Raw genomic sequence first — 17,322 nt, 5'->3', positions numbered from 1 at the left:
GTTGAAAAGAGAAGAAAGAAAACCATGGAGCCTTTTACAGGTGTGAGGCTTCTTCAGGTGTGAGAAGACCTCACAGTCGAAACGCTGTGTTTCCGTTCTTCTCTTTTCAGCATGCAATAAACCTATTGCTTGTTCCTTTGCAGCCGAGGCATGCTGACGTAGCTACCCAGCTGAACATCTTGCAGACTCTACAATACTTCTCTCCTGTAGAAGTAAAGCAGGGCTTGCTGGGTGAGCTTTTGCTCCGGTAAATTAGGTCACGTGTCATGTTAAATCACTTCTTCTAAACACAACATTTAGTGGTGCTAGCTTTCCCCATTAAAAAAAAGAGACATTTCCCTTACAGTACATGACATATCGTTTTTATTCTATGAATAAGTATAGAAATTAAACAAAAGAAAAAATGGTGTCGCCAAAGAATGCACAGCTTGGACATGAAAAGTGCCCGATAAATGCCATTTCTCATCATTTCTCTTGGCGTCAGTTCTGCTATTAAATGGGACGGAGGCAACGGGCTCAGAGAGCAGGTTAAGTGCACACCGAACGCAGATGTGTCCAAGTGTCTGTAAAAGCGCGGTGCTCCGCTGGCGCTGTTCCCTAGTGGCTTAAAGTGCCCGCCTAGTAAGCAGGCGATCCTGGGTCTGAATACCAGCGGTGCCTCTCTCCGTGTCTTGTTGTGCCGAATGTATCATTTCAGACAAACATGTACAGCTTGGTTCAGTTTAATGCAAGAATTCATTTCCTTTCTGGAATAACTTGTTTTTGAAGAAATCCATACAGCTTGTGAAAGATGAAATCCATTTCTTGGTTGTCAGTGGAAAAAGATTGCCGGCTGCAAGAAGCGCAAGTGATTGTTTTCTTTGACCATAAACCTGCAAATGTAGGGAGCACAAGCGGCCGTCAGTCTCTGTGGCGCAATCGGTTAGCGCGTTCGGCTGTTAACCGAAAGGTTGGTGGTTCAAGCCCACCCAGGGACGCATGTCTCAGTTTTTCCAATGTAAACATCATCACCGCTAAAGAAGATGGCGCAGAAGGCTCCACAGTCGAAACGTTGTGCTTCTTTTCTTCTCTTTTCAGCATGGAGTAAACCTTTGCTTGATCCTTTGCAGCCTAAGCATGCTGACGCAGCTACCTTTCTCTTAACGCACCTCAATCATTATTCACCAAAACGATCAGCAGAATAAGTCGCCTTTGTGGTGATGTCACTCCTCTGCTTCACAAATGTCCTTAGTGACGGGCCATTTCTTTCTGCCATTTTTCCGGAGCGGTTATTGATTGCTCCATCATTTCCCTCTTACTTTCCATCACTAGATTGAAAAAAAAAACAGAAACAGGCTGACAGGACGACAATCAAATTGCAAAAACTCATCAAAGCACTCGATAGAGTAATTGAATCCACAAGTAGCTACGAGCAACTTTGTCCTGGCTTGCATGAAAGTCGGAAAATGTCAAAAAGAAAAAGATGGTGGCTTTTTCATATTCGTTCTTTTATTTTTAGTTTGTTGGCTCTTCTGTCCATTGTCCTCCTGCCTGGCTCTTGACCTGTGACTGTCTGAACGCACACAGTAAAATTTCATGTGGGGGATTTGTCCTGAGCCTCTGTGAAAGACCCACCCACCCCCATAAATAACTGCTCTAGAAACACATGAATGCAAAACTAAACCACAGCTTAAAGAGGAGCTTGTCATGACCGCCAGGCAGTTAAGACCAACTCATAAGCGATCTAATCAGCACCAGCAGTGGGTGATTATTAACAAACGCCGCCGCACGAGTTTACCCACCTGCACACACTCCACCGTGCGGTACGCAGTGCTATTTTTACCATCTTTACCTGCTTCCCGCTGCTCGGTATTGAGTCTGCTCCTTGAGAGCTCTACCTGGCGTTTTTCCATTACCTCGTTTATTCTGGATATTGGACTCCCCTTCTGCCTTTTCGACTTTGGACCTCGCCTCTCACCTCGGACTGTTTGCCACCAGTGTTCTCCCTGGATTACGACTTACCTTACGCCTCTTGACCACGAAACAAAGCAAAGCAGAGCAAAACAAAACGAACAAACGAAAACCCTCACGTCCCGCACTTGCATATAACGCCGTTACGTGCCCAAGCGGTATTGTATGTCATCCTAGCACTGCACCCCGGGGCGTACGGTATATGGGAACGAGCACACGCCACGAATCGTCTCGAATCACTCCCTACAGCTGTAAGGAGCTTTGAAGCGTGCACCCCCAACATTCTTCTTTGCGCATCTGTGAAAGGTAAACTCTTGAGCAAACTCTGAACCAGCTCTAAGGAAACTAATCCGATTAGACGTTACTTTGACTCATCCTTTAAGGGACCCTTGTTAATTGGAGAAATCAATGATTTCGAATGAATTCTGTATGCGTTAAAAGACAGCTATACACAGAAAACATGCAGGACACTGCTCATGATGTTTCCCGAGCCGAAACACAGTGCGTTTTTCCAAGCCATTTGACAAAGCCCGCCCACTGAAAACTGCAGCAGATCGTGTAAAGGCGTTCAACTTTGTAACTACTGCACGCACAGGAAGCAGAATAAATTCCTCTTTTCAAACTGTCAAAGGTTTGCTGCAGGACATCGCACAATCTCTTTTGAACGGGGACAAACGATTTCTTATGGGGCGCAGTAAGTACAGACGTTTATAAAGCTCCACTCATGCCGACGATGCAGCATGAAGAAGCGCAACCTAACGTTTGACAGACAAAAGCCGGGCGCCGCTACAAGCAATATGAAATCAAACTGACAGCACACGGCGTTTCGCGCTGACTCAAAAGTGATCTCGACAGACGCTGTTCTCTGCATAACGCTGAAAGAGCTAAAGAGCGTTTCTGTTGAAACGTAACAAGCTTGTTTCTTTCTATCATGATGTCACCATGACAAAATCTGTCTTTAAACACCTTGCTCAGTCTCTGACGAGACTGTCAAAAATTGCTTTCGCCGATTGTATTGCAAACCGGCGGAAGCGGGGTATTGGGAAAAGTTTTCAACTAGCAATAATCGCGCCTCGGCTAAACCTCACAGGCTACGATACTGCCACTGCGCAAAGCTGACGGTTGCCAGGCAACCGCGGGGATCCTACGGAAATCGTTATCAATCGTCTCATGGCATGTCGTTGCTGTAACGCTTCATATTTGTCGTCTTCTTCTTCTAGCTTGAGGTTTTGAAGAATTTCATGACAGACAAGGGCTCCGTCGGAAACAAAGGGCGTTGTGAGAAAACCGTTGCTTATTTTCAGCAGCAGAAATACAACCCTTTAAATACAAGATGACAGAACAATGACGAAGGGCATGCCGGGAGGAACTCATGCACTACAGAGGAAAGGGGGCGGGCACGTACAGTTCACATTCAAGCCACAAGTACTCTTCTCGGATGTTGCATAAACAAATCCTAACGTCCTGAAAGCATTGCAGCATGTTTGTGTCCCACTTCCCGTGGTTGCAGGACGACTGACACGAACGGACAAACACAATCTGTGGCGTTTAGCGTGACATAGTCTTGCAGGCATCGTGCTGTCTCACTGCAATACTATACCGCTGGAGGAAACAGCCCGGGTTCGATGAGCCTTGGAATGTGACTAGGAAAGTGAAGCCTTTTGAAAGAGGTAAAACACTGCTCAAAGGAACTGAGGGAGAATCTTACAGGGGATTCTGAGCGGTGTCTAAATAAATAAATTCTTCAGTGTCTGCGGATGGCATTTTGCAGCTGGAAACAGATGTCGACGCTTTTTGAACAGAGCACCAAAAAAGCGTCTTTTTTGAAGGTACAGGTATTGAGCATTGGTGGTTCAGTGGAAGAATTCTTGCCTGCCAAGTAAGAGGCTCGGGTTCGATTCCTGGCCAATGCAGTGGCTTTTGCATGCTCACCACTATACCACCAACACACGCCCACAGGATCCCAGCAGGACACCACCAGAGAATGCTCACGATTTCGGAAGCTGTCTCCGGGATGTTCTGATTCCACACATCCTGAATAAATCATGATATTGTTAGTTGCTGTAGCTAGACGTTCAAATGAGTTTCATGGCCAGATGGACTGTTTCCTCCAGTGGTATAGTATTGCAGTGAGACAGCACGATGCCTGCAAGACTATGTCACGCTAAACGCCACAGATTGTGTTTGTCCAAATTTGAACTTTCACAAAAGCATGCTAGCAGACAAATGCGCCTCAGAGGACTTAAGGCTGGCTGTTATATGCTGGAATTACCTTTTTTTGACGCTCTTACGAATGCGATGTCAACGAAAACAGAACAAAGCACAAAAAAACCCTCAAGTCCTGCAGTTGGATAGAATGCCGTTACACGTCCAAGCCGTATTTGACTTCATCCTACCATTGCAACACGGGGCGTATATGGAAACGAGCACACGCTACGAATTGTCTCTAATCAGTCCCTACAGTTGTAAGGCGCCTGGAAGCATGCACCCCCATCATTAATCTTTGCGCATCTGTGCAAGGTAAACTCTGGAGCAGTCTTTGAAACGGCTCAAAGGAAACACGTGATTGATTCCATGTGCATCTGGGGTTCATATCTTATTTACATTTAATTCAAGGGAAAGGCTTGGGTCAGTTTCAGATGGCCTCCAACAGCGAGATTCAAGCGCCCCACCTTCAGCCCAATCTGCGCCACCAGAACGCCAACGGCTCCTCTGTGCTCCGGGGTGCGGTTGTGACCCCGTAACCTAAAGTGTTGGTGGCAGACAAATGGAGACTAACAGGTGACGTCCTAGGACATGACTACATTGTGACACTCGGTGGGGATGGTGACCATTGCTTGGAAAAGAGTGCGAGGCCCCTTTAGAAAAACATTTTGTTAACAGGCATTCTGCCTCAGCCTAAACACCTATAGCTTGAAAAGCGCATGCTATTAGACAGGCACCTCTGCAAGACCTTAAGAGTCTCTTAAACTAGTGATAGTAAGGTGTTCCCAATGGGCGATGTTCGGCTTTCAAATCATCTCTCCTTGGAAGCGCCGAGATGCAGCTGTTTAAGGCTTAGAAGCACCTGACTGTTTCACTACCTAGCTGATCACTGTCAGTCAGGGAGCTCAGAGGTGAAAAGCCTGTCTGAGAGACAATTCGCCGTCGATCAGTTCAATATGTTCCGTACCAGCTCGGCGCACCTGAGATCATCTTGGTAGCCGTGTAGCTCAGATGATTGAGAGCGTGTGTGTGTGTACCACCGTGATTGGATGCCGGTCCTTCTCAGGTCACAGTAAACCTTCTGCTGCCTAACTTCCCTTATTTTTGGGGATCCCTTTGAAAAAGCAAAGGAAAAAAAAACTGTCTCTTCATCAGCGTGATCAACCTCACCCAGTGTGGCGCAGTGGCCTAATGGCTAAGGCACTGGCACTCTAAGCCAGGGATTGTGGGTTCGAGTCCCATCTGGGGTGCTCCTGTCCCCTTTTGAGAGTACAAATGTCCTTGCAATTTGCAAAGCTACAACCCCACCTTACTCAGTGAGCGGCTCTGCTTTTCTCTCACATACAGTTGGAAGAAAAACTTTTGTAAACAGCCCTTCGGAATGATGTGGATTTCTGCATGAATGGCTCCTAACATGTGATCTTATCTTTATCTAAGTCATAATAATCAATAAAGAGAGTCTGATTTAACAAACAACACACGCCCAACATTTGACATTGCTGTTTTAACAAATGTTTTAAACAATCAAGGTCATTGATGGAAAAAGTACGTGAACCCTTATATTAAGGAGCTAGTGGAACCTCCTTTATTGACAAAAACCTCAACCCCCACTTTCTGTAGCGGCTGGTCAGACCTGAGCAGCGGTTAGGAGGTATTTTGGCCTATTCCTCTATGCAAAACTGTTTCAGTTCATGTATATTTTTGGGATGTCTTGCGCTGAACGGCCTGCTTCAGATCATGCCACAGCACTTCAATGGGATTGGGGTCAGGACTCTTACTTGGCCATCCCAAAATACGGAATTTCTTCTGTTTCAGCCACTCTGTTGTTGATGTACTCCTTTATTTTTGTCATGCTGCATGACCCAGCGTCTTTCGAGTTTTAGATCACAGGCAGACACCCTGACATTCTGCTGTAGAATTTCCTGATACATCTTGGAATTCATCGGTCCCTCGATGATTGCAAGCCGTACAGCCTCCGCCATGCTTCCCAGGTGGGATGAGGTTTTGGAGTTGGTATGCAGTGTTTTGTTATCTCCAAACATAACGCTGTGCACATTTACCAACAAGTTCAACTTTTGTCACGTCTGTCCACAGAACATTGTTCCAGGAGTTGCTGTGGAACATCCATGTGGTCTTTAGCAAACTTGAGAGGGGCAGTGGTGGTTTTTTTGTTGGGGAGAGCAGTGGTTTCCTCCGTGGTGACCTCGGATGATCACCACTCCTGTTCAGATTTCTTCTTATGGTGGACTCATGAACACAGACGTAAGACAAAGTCAACCACCTGTTCGCTAGATCCCATCCCCACTCAGCTAGTCAAAGATTCCCTCGAAGGACTGGCAGGACCTATAATTAGTATGATGAATGCATCGCTTGCGTCAGGTGTTGTACCTGATCAATTTAAGGTAGCAGTTGTTAGACCGCTCCTTAAGAAGTCAAATTTGGATCCACAAGTTCTTAACAACTACAGGCCTGTCTCAAAGGTCCCATTTCAATCTAAAAGTCTTGAGAGAATAGTTGTTGCCCAACGTCAATCGTATCTGGATTCAAATAATATAATTGAGAAATTTCAGTCTGGTTTCTGAAACTGCATTAACGAGAGTCGTAAATGATATTCTCTTAGCTACTGATGCGGGGAATGCAACAGTGCTTGTGCTTCTAGATCTTAGAGCTGCCTTTGACACGGTTGACCTCTCTGTTTTGTTACACAGGCTTGAGTTTGAGGTTGGCTTATCTGGAACCGTCCTTCAGTGGTTTACTTCACATTTTACTCATCGTTTTCATTATGTTCAAATATCTAATAATTGTACTGCTTCATCAACGTCACCAGTTCAATTTGGGGTACCAGATGGATCAGTGCCGGGACCAATATTGCTCTCTCTCTCTACATGCTGCTGCTAGGTAGGATAATAAGAAAAAATAATATGAACTTTCATTCATATGCTGATGACACTCAAATAAACATTTTGTTTCCACCAAATGACAACTCTTCTATTATCACTTTAGTTAAATGCATTAATGAAGGAAAGACTTGGATGTGTGAAAACTTTTTGTAACTCAACTCTGAGAAAACTGAGGATCTGTTGATCGGAGGCAACAATACTGATAGGACTACTATAACTTCAGCACTTAACTCAGAGGATTTAAACATTTGCCTCAAAGAGACAGCACGTAACCTAGGCGGCATATTAGACACAAGGCTTTTAACAACTTGCATTGTTAAGTGCCTTGGGACAACCTTGTTGTGAAAGGCGCTATATAGAAATACATTGATTTGAACTGAATTGACAATGTAAAATGTTGTGTGTTGTTTGTTAAACAAGACTGTCTTTATTTATTATTATGCGTCAGATGAAGATCAGATCACATTTTAAGAGCCATTCATGTAGAAATCCAGATCATTCGTGTTTTAAAAGTCGCGGGAAAAGCGAAACGGGTGCTTTTCCTTTGTTGCGCAGACACACGATGACACCGTAGGCGGCAGGACTCGAAGCTTCGCAGGGAGACCCCGACGGCTTTCTAATCCATCGCCCTAACCACTCGGCCACGGCTGCAGCGCGCGCGGCTTTCTTGATACAGTCTAACATAGAGTGCCGGGCGGCGGTGGAAACCTTTTTCAAAGTCGCTTTTGGTTTAACAACAACAAAAAAAAAATTTCACAAAATGCATGCTAGCAGACAAATGCGCCTCGGAGAACTTAAGGCTGGCTTCAAGTTGGAATGATAGTCTCCCCGTCCGGTCAGGAAAAGGGAACTTTGTTAGACAGAAAGAAGGAAGTAACAATAACGGAGAATTGTGTGCAAGGATTTTAGAAGCTGCGCAGCCCTGCAGTTTCAATAGCCCTTTTATTCGTGTTAGATGCTGGAATTGCCTTTTTTTGACGCTCTTACGAATGCGATGTCAACGAAAACAGAACAAAGCACAAAAAACCCTCAAGTCCTGCAGTTGGATAGTTGGATAGAATGCCGTTACGCGTCCAAGACGTATTTTCAAGACGTGATTCCCTGAGTCCCAAAAATTTGTAAGTTCTTTGGATGATCTGTGGACCGATCTTTCACGATGAAGAATTCCTTAAGAAGAATAGATCTCGGCCCACCATCCCAATGCCTCCATCTCAAAACAGCAACCTCCCACTGCCCTTAATCTGCAAGGCAGTCCTTTCAAGTGCGATGATGACGCCGGGACCTTCGTTGCCTATTGTACGAGCTGAACTTTTGTGCTCATCAATTCAACGCTCTTTCCATCAACTCATCTTGTCTTTTGACGCTTCGTGTTTTGTGCTCCTTTGACTATCGGCATATCGGGTGACTGCAAACACTGAAGTTCTTGCTTACGGAGTGTGGAACAGTGTTTTCAAGTGATCGCTGTTCTGTCATGTTGACGCCGAGTGAATCTTTCTTTGGCAACATGGGCAGGCTGACAGCAAAAGTAATGGCAAATTTCTTGACTTATTTCTGAATATGAATGTTCTTTAGAAAAGGGATGCGGCGTTGCTTCTCCCCCGTGTAAAGGTCACGCATTCCAGACGTGGTTATGAGCGAACAGTTGCCGCAAGTGTTTGAAAAGAGCAAGCAGCCATGCCCCGTGTGAGGATCAAACTCAGGACCTTCAGATAAAGAGACTGATGCGCTACCAACTACGCCAACGAGGCCAGCTGCAGTGCACAGCCGGAAAGTTTGCCTCATATGGATTTCAGTCGCCCGTTCCCTAATCTTCAGACGCCCTCTGCTGGATGTTGCATTTGCCTTTTGATCTCACCGATACTTTTTTGGTCTGTTTCTGTTGCGAGTCTGTTTTTCAGATCTCACCTAGCACAAGTCTCTCTGGCTGAAGTGGCCTCTCTGCTTCAGCATCGTGCCCTCACTCAGCCATTAAAAACGTCACTCGGACTTCTGACATGCTGACATGAAATGTCAAGAGAGAGTGGCGGAGACGCTTAAGGCAGAGAGAAGATGAAGAGGGGGCGTGGCTGTGAAATGATTGACAGCTGCATGACGCTCTCCATGCAAGGTGTGACCACAGGCTAAAGGACACCTTTCGGCACATCAAGCTCTAAGCACACACCTGGAGGACGTGGGAAACGATCCCGCTACCTCTCGCATGCAAAGCGAGCGCCGTACCATGCAAGCTAACCCCCCTCGCTGGGGCTCATGCCTCGGTGTCGCCTAGTGCCGCTTGTTCCCCTCTTACCGGGTGCAGTTCACTGCCCTTCGTCTGCAAGGCAGTCGTGTAATTGCGGCTTTCTTGACTTATTGATGAAGGTCTGACTGGACGAGCGAATGACGCCTCTCCCCCGTCCTCAAGCTCGCTGACAGGATAAAATAGAAAGTGCTGCTGTGGCTCATTGGTTTAGGGGTATGATTCTCACTTAGGGTGTGGGAGGTCCCGGGTTCAACTCCCGGCTGAGCCCTTGTGTGCTCTTTTTGTCCTCGTGACTGGGAACTGATATCCACATCACCTTGCAGCATCTGCTTATGGCAAATGATGGAATGTGACTAATGACTGAACGAGCCTGGTGAATACTCATCACGTGGCACAATGAGAGCGTGCAGTCAGCTGTCCAAGGCAGCAACCTCATTGCTCGTTCAAAAGAACACGTACTGAAAACTCATCACCACTATGTCGTAAATGAGCACCGCAATCGCTTGTTGTCATGCGTCCTTACTTGGGAAATGCAGAAGCAAAAACTGCCCTCTCTCAGCCACCGAAACGTGTGCGGCTCGCCTTGCACTCTCTGCGCCTCGCATATTTATGGAGCTGTCTGCTCTTCTTTCTGTTGAAGTACGCAAGTTACGGGGCGTACTGCAGACTATGATGTGCTCAATGACAGCTTTCAAGATTTGAAAACTATGAGCTTGATGGCTCAAGTCGAACGAATGTGGTTGTTACGCAATTGATGATCAAACGCACATATTCTAACGATTCGTGAGAGTATGTTCTAAAGATCCTTGGCTCAATCCCGGGTTTCGGCATTTTGTTTCATCGCTCCCTTTGTTCCTCTCTCCAGCGCCCCCTGCCTAAAATGACGCGTCCCTTTCTCAGCCCGAAACGCAAGCGATACACCAGCAGCAAATATTACAGGTTTCCGTAGTGTAGTGGTTATCACGTTCGCCTAACACGCGAAAGGTCCCCGGTTCGAGACCGGGTGGAAACAGCCTCGATTTGCACGCTCCTGTACCTCACAGAGGTATTGAGCGACCGGTCATTTGTTCCCAATGTATTTCCGGTGCCTTCATGCACTCTTGTACCAAACGCACGTTCCTTCTGTACGCGGAGCCGATCATTTGCCATTGGGCTGTCCCGACAGACCAGGACGAGCTCTGTCGGCTCAAAAGCAGCGCAGGACCTGCAAGAACAACAGAAAGATTAGCATCCAGCGGGGGCTTCTTAGTGAGCCCAAGATCTCATCAAGAATCGGCTCCAGCAACAGGGCTGGGCGCATTGTTCCATTCTCCGACCACTCTCGGTGTAAACAAGTCCCTCCTGGTCTCTGCTTGAATTGCACTTTCCTGCGTTTGCTTTGGTGTAACTGGCTTCCCCTGCATGGGCGAATGTGAAGAAGATCCTTAGTAAGTCATTGAAGAAACCCGAGAAGAGGTCGGAGTGGCCTCTGTCGTTCATCAACGATCCAGTCAGGCAGTACTCCTCTGTAAAGCGCCGTTCGTTCACATCGATTGGCTTTTTTTTGCCTTCATTCGTGCAAGTAGTAAAAGCAGACGCCCCTATTCTGCCGTGACCCCGATTCGAACCGGGGTTGTTGCGGCCACAACGCAAAGTACTGACCACTATACGATCACGGCGAGTTACCGATACACACGTGGCAGGGCGGAAAAGGCTGTGCTCTCTTCATGTGACATAATTCGGAAAAGTCCTGACGTTGCATTTCAACTGAGCCCCAGTATACATCGACCCTTCGACACTCTGAGTGACAACTCTCTTGCGTGTTTTCTAATATTTCTGTAGTTTGCTTGCATGATGCTCGGAACAGCAGGGTCGTGCGCTCCTATATGGTCTAGCGGTTAGGATTCCTGGTTTTCACCCAGGCGGCCAGAGCTGACCATCGCTGCAGGAGGTGGGAGGGTTACTCTGGTAGACAGGGCTGACCTTTGGCAATAGGATTTATACTCTCCAAGATGATATTTGCACTTTCTGGAGAGGCGATTTTCTCCACTTCAGTAGCCCGATTTCGTCGATTGCGTGGAGAGGGCTGTAGAATGTGGCGCCGCCTTTCCTGCTCCGTCCATGACAGGCGTGCTGGACTCTGGAGAGAGAGCACGGTCCATCAGCGCACACCAATAAAGGCACTGGAAGCCGCTGAATCGCATTGGCGAAGCTCAGCACTGGGCCGCTGGGCACATCTGACCACTGTTTCCGTAGTGTAGTGGTTATCACGTTCGCCTCACACGCGAAAGGTCCCCGGGTGGAAACGGACTTCAGACTTCTTTTGTCGCCACGCACAAAAGGGGATTGGGGATTCGCCTAGCGCTGTTATCGAACAGACCCACTCACCTCTTAGTGTGGCGGGATCTGCACAGTGCATGTCGCAGCGCATCCTGCTTTCACTTCAATGCGCGTCCTGATGTACCCCTGTCTCCCGCGTGACAGGTGGGGACAGGTGACAGGTCCTATACTAATGAGGAAGACATCGCTCTCTCCGACCCCCCGGCATCGTGTCCCGACCCACCGTGCTGGAAGCCGACGCGTGCTGTGATTCCTTTACGGAGCAGAAATGACAACCGAGGAGCCGAGAGATCATTTCAGCATTTCGCGTCTGAACGGAAAACACAAACGACCAACTCAGAATGACTTGCCTTTGACGCTTTTCAAAGCGTTCTTTGTGCACGACGACTGCGCCGCCTAGCAGATACAAATGGGTTGTACAACTTTGAACTAGTAAATGGAAGAGGGCTAAGCCTCCTCTCTTTTAGCCCAGGTTCGATCTGTCTCCCAGAATCACCAGGGCGCACACACACACACCCGTGCCGTTGAAGTGCTCTGCTTCATTTCTAAGGGCAACTCAACATTCACTCCTACCCCGAGTGCAGAAAAGACAGCGTCCGCAGCAACAACAGCTCAGGTCTCTGCACAGGAGCTAAGCTGCCCCCATCTCCTCTGCTCTGCGGCTCCTGCAGAGCGGAGTCCTGCCTGGAGCTGTGTTTGCAGGCGGCGGCTCCCCACGCTCTGTCTGTGCGTCGTGAAATTAATTAATAACGTTAATAAATTTATAAAGTTAATTTATAAAGTTAATAAAGTTATAAATTAGAAATTAATAACGATATAATTATATTCATGTACCGCAACACAAGAATAGTACACGCTGTACATTGTCTGTCGATAATGTTTCTGTAGTGCTTTAGTGGGTTAGGTTCCTGACTTCCATGTCACACGGTCTATGATTGAATCCCATGGAACTATGACTTTATTTTTTAACAAACATTTCTTTGAAAAAATGAAACGTTTCCCTTGGTCAGAGATTAAATAAAACCTCACTTTTTTAGGTTTTACTGTGCAGAGTGAGGTTTTACCTCACTTTTTTTGAGCAGAAGGTTTACTGTGACCTGAGAAGGGCCGGCATCCAATCACGGTGGTAAATACACACAAGCTCTCACTCATCTGAGCTACACGGCTACCAAGATGATCTCGGGTGCGCCGAGCTGGTACGGAACATATTGAACTGATCGATGGCGAATTGTCTCTCAGACAGGCTTTTCACCTCTAAGCTCCCTGACTGACAGTGATCAGCTAGGTAGTGAAACAGTCAGCTGCTTCTAAGCCTTAAACAGCTGCATCTCGGCGCTTCCACGGATGAGATGATTTGAAAGCCGAACATCACCCATTGGGAACACCTTACTATCACTAGTTTAAGAGACTCTTAAGGTCTTGCAGAGGTGCCTGTCTAATAGCATGCGCTTTGCAAGCTATAGGTGTTTAGGCTGAGGCAGAATGCCTAACAAAATGTTTTTCTAAAGGTGTGTCCAAGTGGCTGCAAAAGGACAACACTCCCGGGGCACTGTGGCTTAGTTGGTTAAAGCGCCTGTCTAGTAAACAGGAGATCCTGGGTTCGAATCCCAGCGGTGCCTTCTTTGTTCTGTCTTCTTGAACAGTACTGGTCATTATGGACAACCGCCTACGGCTAGACTTAATTAAATGCAAGTATTCATTTCCTGTCTTTAACGCGACTTGTTTTTCTTAAAATGGATGCAACTTGCAAAACATGAAATACAAACCTTGCTAATCAGCGCTAGCGGCTGGCAAAAAAAAAAGAAGTCAGCAATGTTTTTTTCTTTAACCTTAACCCTACTAATGGAGAAGAGTTAAACGACCGAGTCTATGCAGCTTAAACGGTGCGCACGTCGGGTTCTTAGCTGGTAAATCACGCTCACCCCAGTCCTTAATCTTTTAAAGAGGATACAAAATTGAACCTAGTCGCCACATCACATACATCCTGTTCAATGATAAAAAGGTAACATCTATCCTCGCTCCAGACTAAATCTCACGTTGAGGGCATATTTTTTTTCACTTTACCGTGAGTCGGGCTCGGCTGCACAGAGGAGAGAGCAGACCAATGAGGTCACGGGGACAGGGGAGTCACACGCTGGTGGTTTGAATACGCGGAAGATCACTGAGGGATCCACAGTATATGGACCCTCCGTGCGCCATCAGTCCGCACTCCGGACTCTGAATCCTGCCATCCGAGTTAAGATCTCGGCGGAACCTGAGGCACAGTTCCTTCTTAAAACGTAATCTGGTGAGCATTTCTAGAATCGTACTTGTATAGATGCAGCCTTTAATGTGTTGCTAGGTTAAAATTGATGACTTCTTGTATTTCAGTAGGCAACTGCCCTCTTGATTTCGGATTTAATTTCTTTATTACAGGGGCGCTTTTATGATGACAGAGTCATGTTCAGGTACTTTGCTTGATTGAGGAAGCTCATTTCGGACTCTGTGATCTGCTCACCTGGAAAGGTCTGCTGTACTACTACAAGAGAGAAGTAGAGTCTGGAAGAAGGGACAATTTTATGATGCTTTGGAAGGTAATGTTTTTTTTTTCTTTGAAATCGAAATGAATCAGAATAGCAGTGCAAAAGACAAACTCTTTGGTTTGGTTTAAAGAGATATGGTTTTAAAACAGACAACATGTAGAAAACAGGTGTTTCTCACTTTTGGAAAAGAATGGACCGGGGGTAATATTTTACTAGTTGCAGGGCTGAGCTCACTGGGTTACAGTCCTGCAGTGTTACACCAGGTCCAGTGGCGCAATGGATAAGGCGTCTGATTACGAATCAGGAGATTGTAGGTTCGACTCTTACCTGGCTCGGGTCATTTTTAAACACATCGGGCTGCTCCCTAAGTAGTCTGTGCTACTTACTGCATTGTAATCGTACCCAGTAAGAGATTTCCTTCATGTAAATGAACTGCACCTGACAGCTTTAGAAAAACACCTGGGCTCAGTACGGTGCTGAGAGCTCAGCGTTGCTGTTCTAATTAGCACGCACTGCATCGGCTATGAGCCCGAACCTTTCAATTATTCCGATCAGTAAGTCAACACGTAGTCCACATGAACGGTAGAAATATTCTCTTGTCTGTCTCTTGTTTGTATAGAACTGAATGTCCCTGACAATGTACTGTTAGTTTTAATTGAAGAACGGCATTTGTGTTCAAATATACCAGACAAGTTTATGTAACTGCTCATGCGACACTCAGTTGTAATTAGTCAAGAAATAAAGTCGAACAACAGCTGCGGGTTTGATTCTGAACGTATCAGATTGCAGCGCCTTTTACTTCCATTGACAAATGATAGAGATTCGAAGAGAGATCCTTCAGACCAGCAAGCAAACCCACGGCTATTTCGGTTTTCTATCTAGGCAACGTTGGTGTTTGCAATAGCATACATGAAAGCGTGATGCAATTTCTGTGGCTACATTTGTTGCACGTCATGCACAGTAAGAGTGTTTCTAACACCAAATAAAAAGTCAACAATTAGCGATCACGCCTTCTCCTCAGTTAACCCACTGAAACCCTTGCTGTTAACAGTTCTTTACTGCGTGCTTTACCAGCACCTACATATCGTGTCGGTTCTTTCAGCTTTATTCATTAGGTTTTCAAAGGCATAAGCAGAGCACCAGAGGTGCGAAGGCAAAGTGTGTGGTTATCTGAAGAATTGATGTCCATGGCAGCAGGTCCAAGCGATTTCGCGTTGTTATAGTACCAGGAAAGGAGAAGCGGCACTTCGCCTCTGCCGCGCAGGCACAAGGCGACATGCGGCAGACGCCGGAGTCGGCAGGTTTCGAACCTGCGCGGGGAGTCCCCAACGCATTTCGATCCCATCGCCTTAAACACTCGAGCACGACAAATGCGAGCTCGCCGCCGCCGCATTCCTCCTATAATCAAACACGGACTGCGAGGTGGCTGCGGATACCTTTTTAAAGTTGCTCTCCGTTAAAAAAAAATACCTTTCACAAGATACGTGCCGGCAGACAGACACACCTCAGAGGGTTTAAGGCTGGCTTCACGTTCAAATGATAAAGTCCCCCCGTCCGGATGTCAAAATGCAACTTTGGCAGACAGAACAAACATCAACAAACCACAAATGTGGACAAGGATTTTACAAGCTGCACCACACTGCACTTTCAAAAGCATTTACGTTCGTGTTAGACGCAGGACTTGCCTTTGATTTGCGCGCTTACGAACGTCATGGAAAACGAAACAAAACTAAAGCCCTCAGCTCCTGCACGTGATTATAATGGCGTTACGTGTCGAAGCAGTAATTTACGTCATCCTACCACTGCAACACGGGGAATAGAGAGAAATGAGCACACGCTACGAATCGTCTCAATCACTCCCTAGAGTCGTAAGGCGCATTGAAGGGTGCACCCCCATCATTAATCGTTGCGCCTCTGTGAAAGGAAAGCTCTTGGGCAGTCTTTGAAACAGCTCGGATGAAACACTTGATTGCTTCCATGTGCATCTGGAGCCCACCCAGTGGGCAAAAGACGTATAATATACGTCTATTAAACGCATACCTTATACGTCTAAATGTGGTCTACAATTCGTCTAGAATGAAATTCTAATATACGTCTAAAGTTATACGTCAATTATACGTCTATGTTTAGACGTTCATTATACATAAATGGTTGGAGTTCTATTATACGGATAAATTTAGAGGACTATTATACATATATGGTTGGAGTTCCGGATAACTTTAGAGGTCTATTATACGGATAACTTTAGAGGACTATTATACGTATATGGTTAGAGGTCTATTATACGTATAACTTTAGAGGTCTATTATACGTATAACTTTAGAGGTCTATTATACGTATATGGTTAGAGGTCTGTTATACGTATATGGTTAGAGGTCTATTATACGGATAACTTTAGAGGTCTATTATACGTATATGGTTAGAGGTCTATTATACGTATATGGGTAGAGGTCTATTATACATCAAAGATAGATTTTATAGGTGTAGAAACAAGTAAACCAAGCCAATGATTAGATTTAGAAATGTATTCTGAAAATACACATTCACACCTGAAACATATGTATTTCAAATTATACATTGTATACAATCAATCAACAATCAACATATGGGCAATAATCATAAAAAACACAACTAGTCTTAAACTTCAGCTACAAATTCTGGTAACATGGCAATATACAGTATAGTAATGACAAACACAAAACTAATTACATTAACACACTAACTCAAAACCACATTTTGATTCAAATATACATTTTAAAATGTACAACTTCTATATTTCCAAGAAAAAAAAAATATTACAATGGAAGTTAAGATGATTTTTTTCCACTATTTGCAAACCCTGCCTAATTGTCCTAACAGTTAGAACCAAAAACCTATTATTTTCAGTGTCCAGATCTCCTGGCCCCCTGTCTTTCATATGCATTCTTCAAGTAACACATTGCGTGCTCCTTTATTTCTTTTTCTGTTGATGTAGGGTGGGACTTCAGCACCGCAGCTAGGAGAAAATTATATAATATTACTTCCCAAATAAATGATGATTAATATCTTCTTTAGTATAATCTAAAAAGTGAACGGTTTACTAAGCTCAAAACTGAAATAAATGTATAAAATTTGGCTTGCATCATAGCAGTTGAGCAATAAAGTCTGTCCTAATTAAAGAGTACCCAAAGTTTGAAAGTACAACATA

The 17,322-nt window shown here is 45.5% G+C and overlaps 4 non-coding genes across 4 annotated transcripts; 3 read left to right on the top strand and 1 right to left on the bottom strand.

Annotated features, from left to right (window-relative positions):
- The first annotated feature begins 903 nt into the window (after positions 1-903).
- trnan-guu (transfer RNA asparagine (anticodon GUU)) lies at positions 904-977 on the top strand. Its single transcript has one exon. It is a non-coding gene; the product is annotated as a tRNA-Asn (tRNA).
- Positions 978-2,925: 1,948 nt separating this feature from the next.
- Positions 2,926-3,067, bottom strand: LOC138225865 (U4 spliceosomal RNA). Its single transcript, XR_011184275.1, has one exon. It is a non-coding gene; the product is annotated as a U4 spliceosomal RNA (small nuclear RNA).
- Positions 3,068-10,233: 7,166 nt separating this feature from the next.
- trnav-aac (transfer RNA valine (anticodon AAC)) lies at positions 10,234-10,306 on the top strand. The gene has a single exon. It is a non-coding gene; the product is annotated as a tRNA-Val (tRNA).
- A 2,852-nt stretch (positions 10,307-13,158) lies between these two features.
- Positions 13,159-13,232, top strand: trnat-agu (transfer RNA threonine (anticodon AGU)). The gene has a single exon. It is a non-coding gene; the product is annotated as a tRNA-Thr (tRNA).
- The last annotated feature ends 4,090 nt before the right edge of the window (positions 13,233-17,322 follow it).

This window comes from Lepisosteus oculatus, unplaced genomic scaffold, assembly GCF_040954835.1.
Source record: "Lepisosteus oculatus isolate fLepOcu1 unplaced genomic scaffold, fLepOcu1.hap2 HAP2_SCAFFOLD_106, whole genome shotgun sequence".
NCBI lineage: Eukaryota > Metazoa > Chordata > Actinopteri > Semionotiformes > Lepisosteidae > Lepisosteus > Lepisosteus oculatus.
The sequence above is the reverse complement of the archived record's forward strand: the minus strand, read 5'-3'. Positions and strand labels throughout refer to the sequence as shown.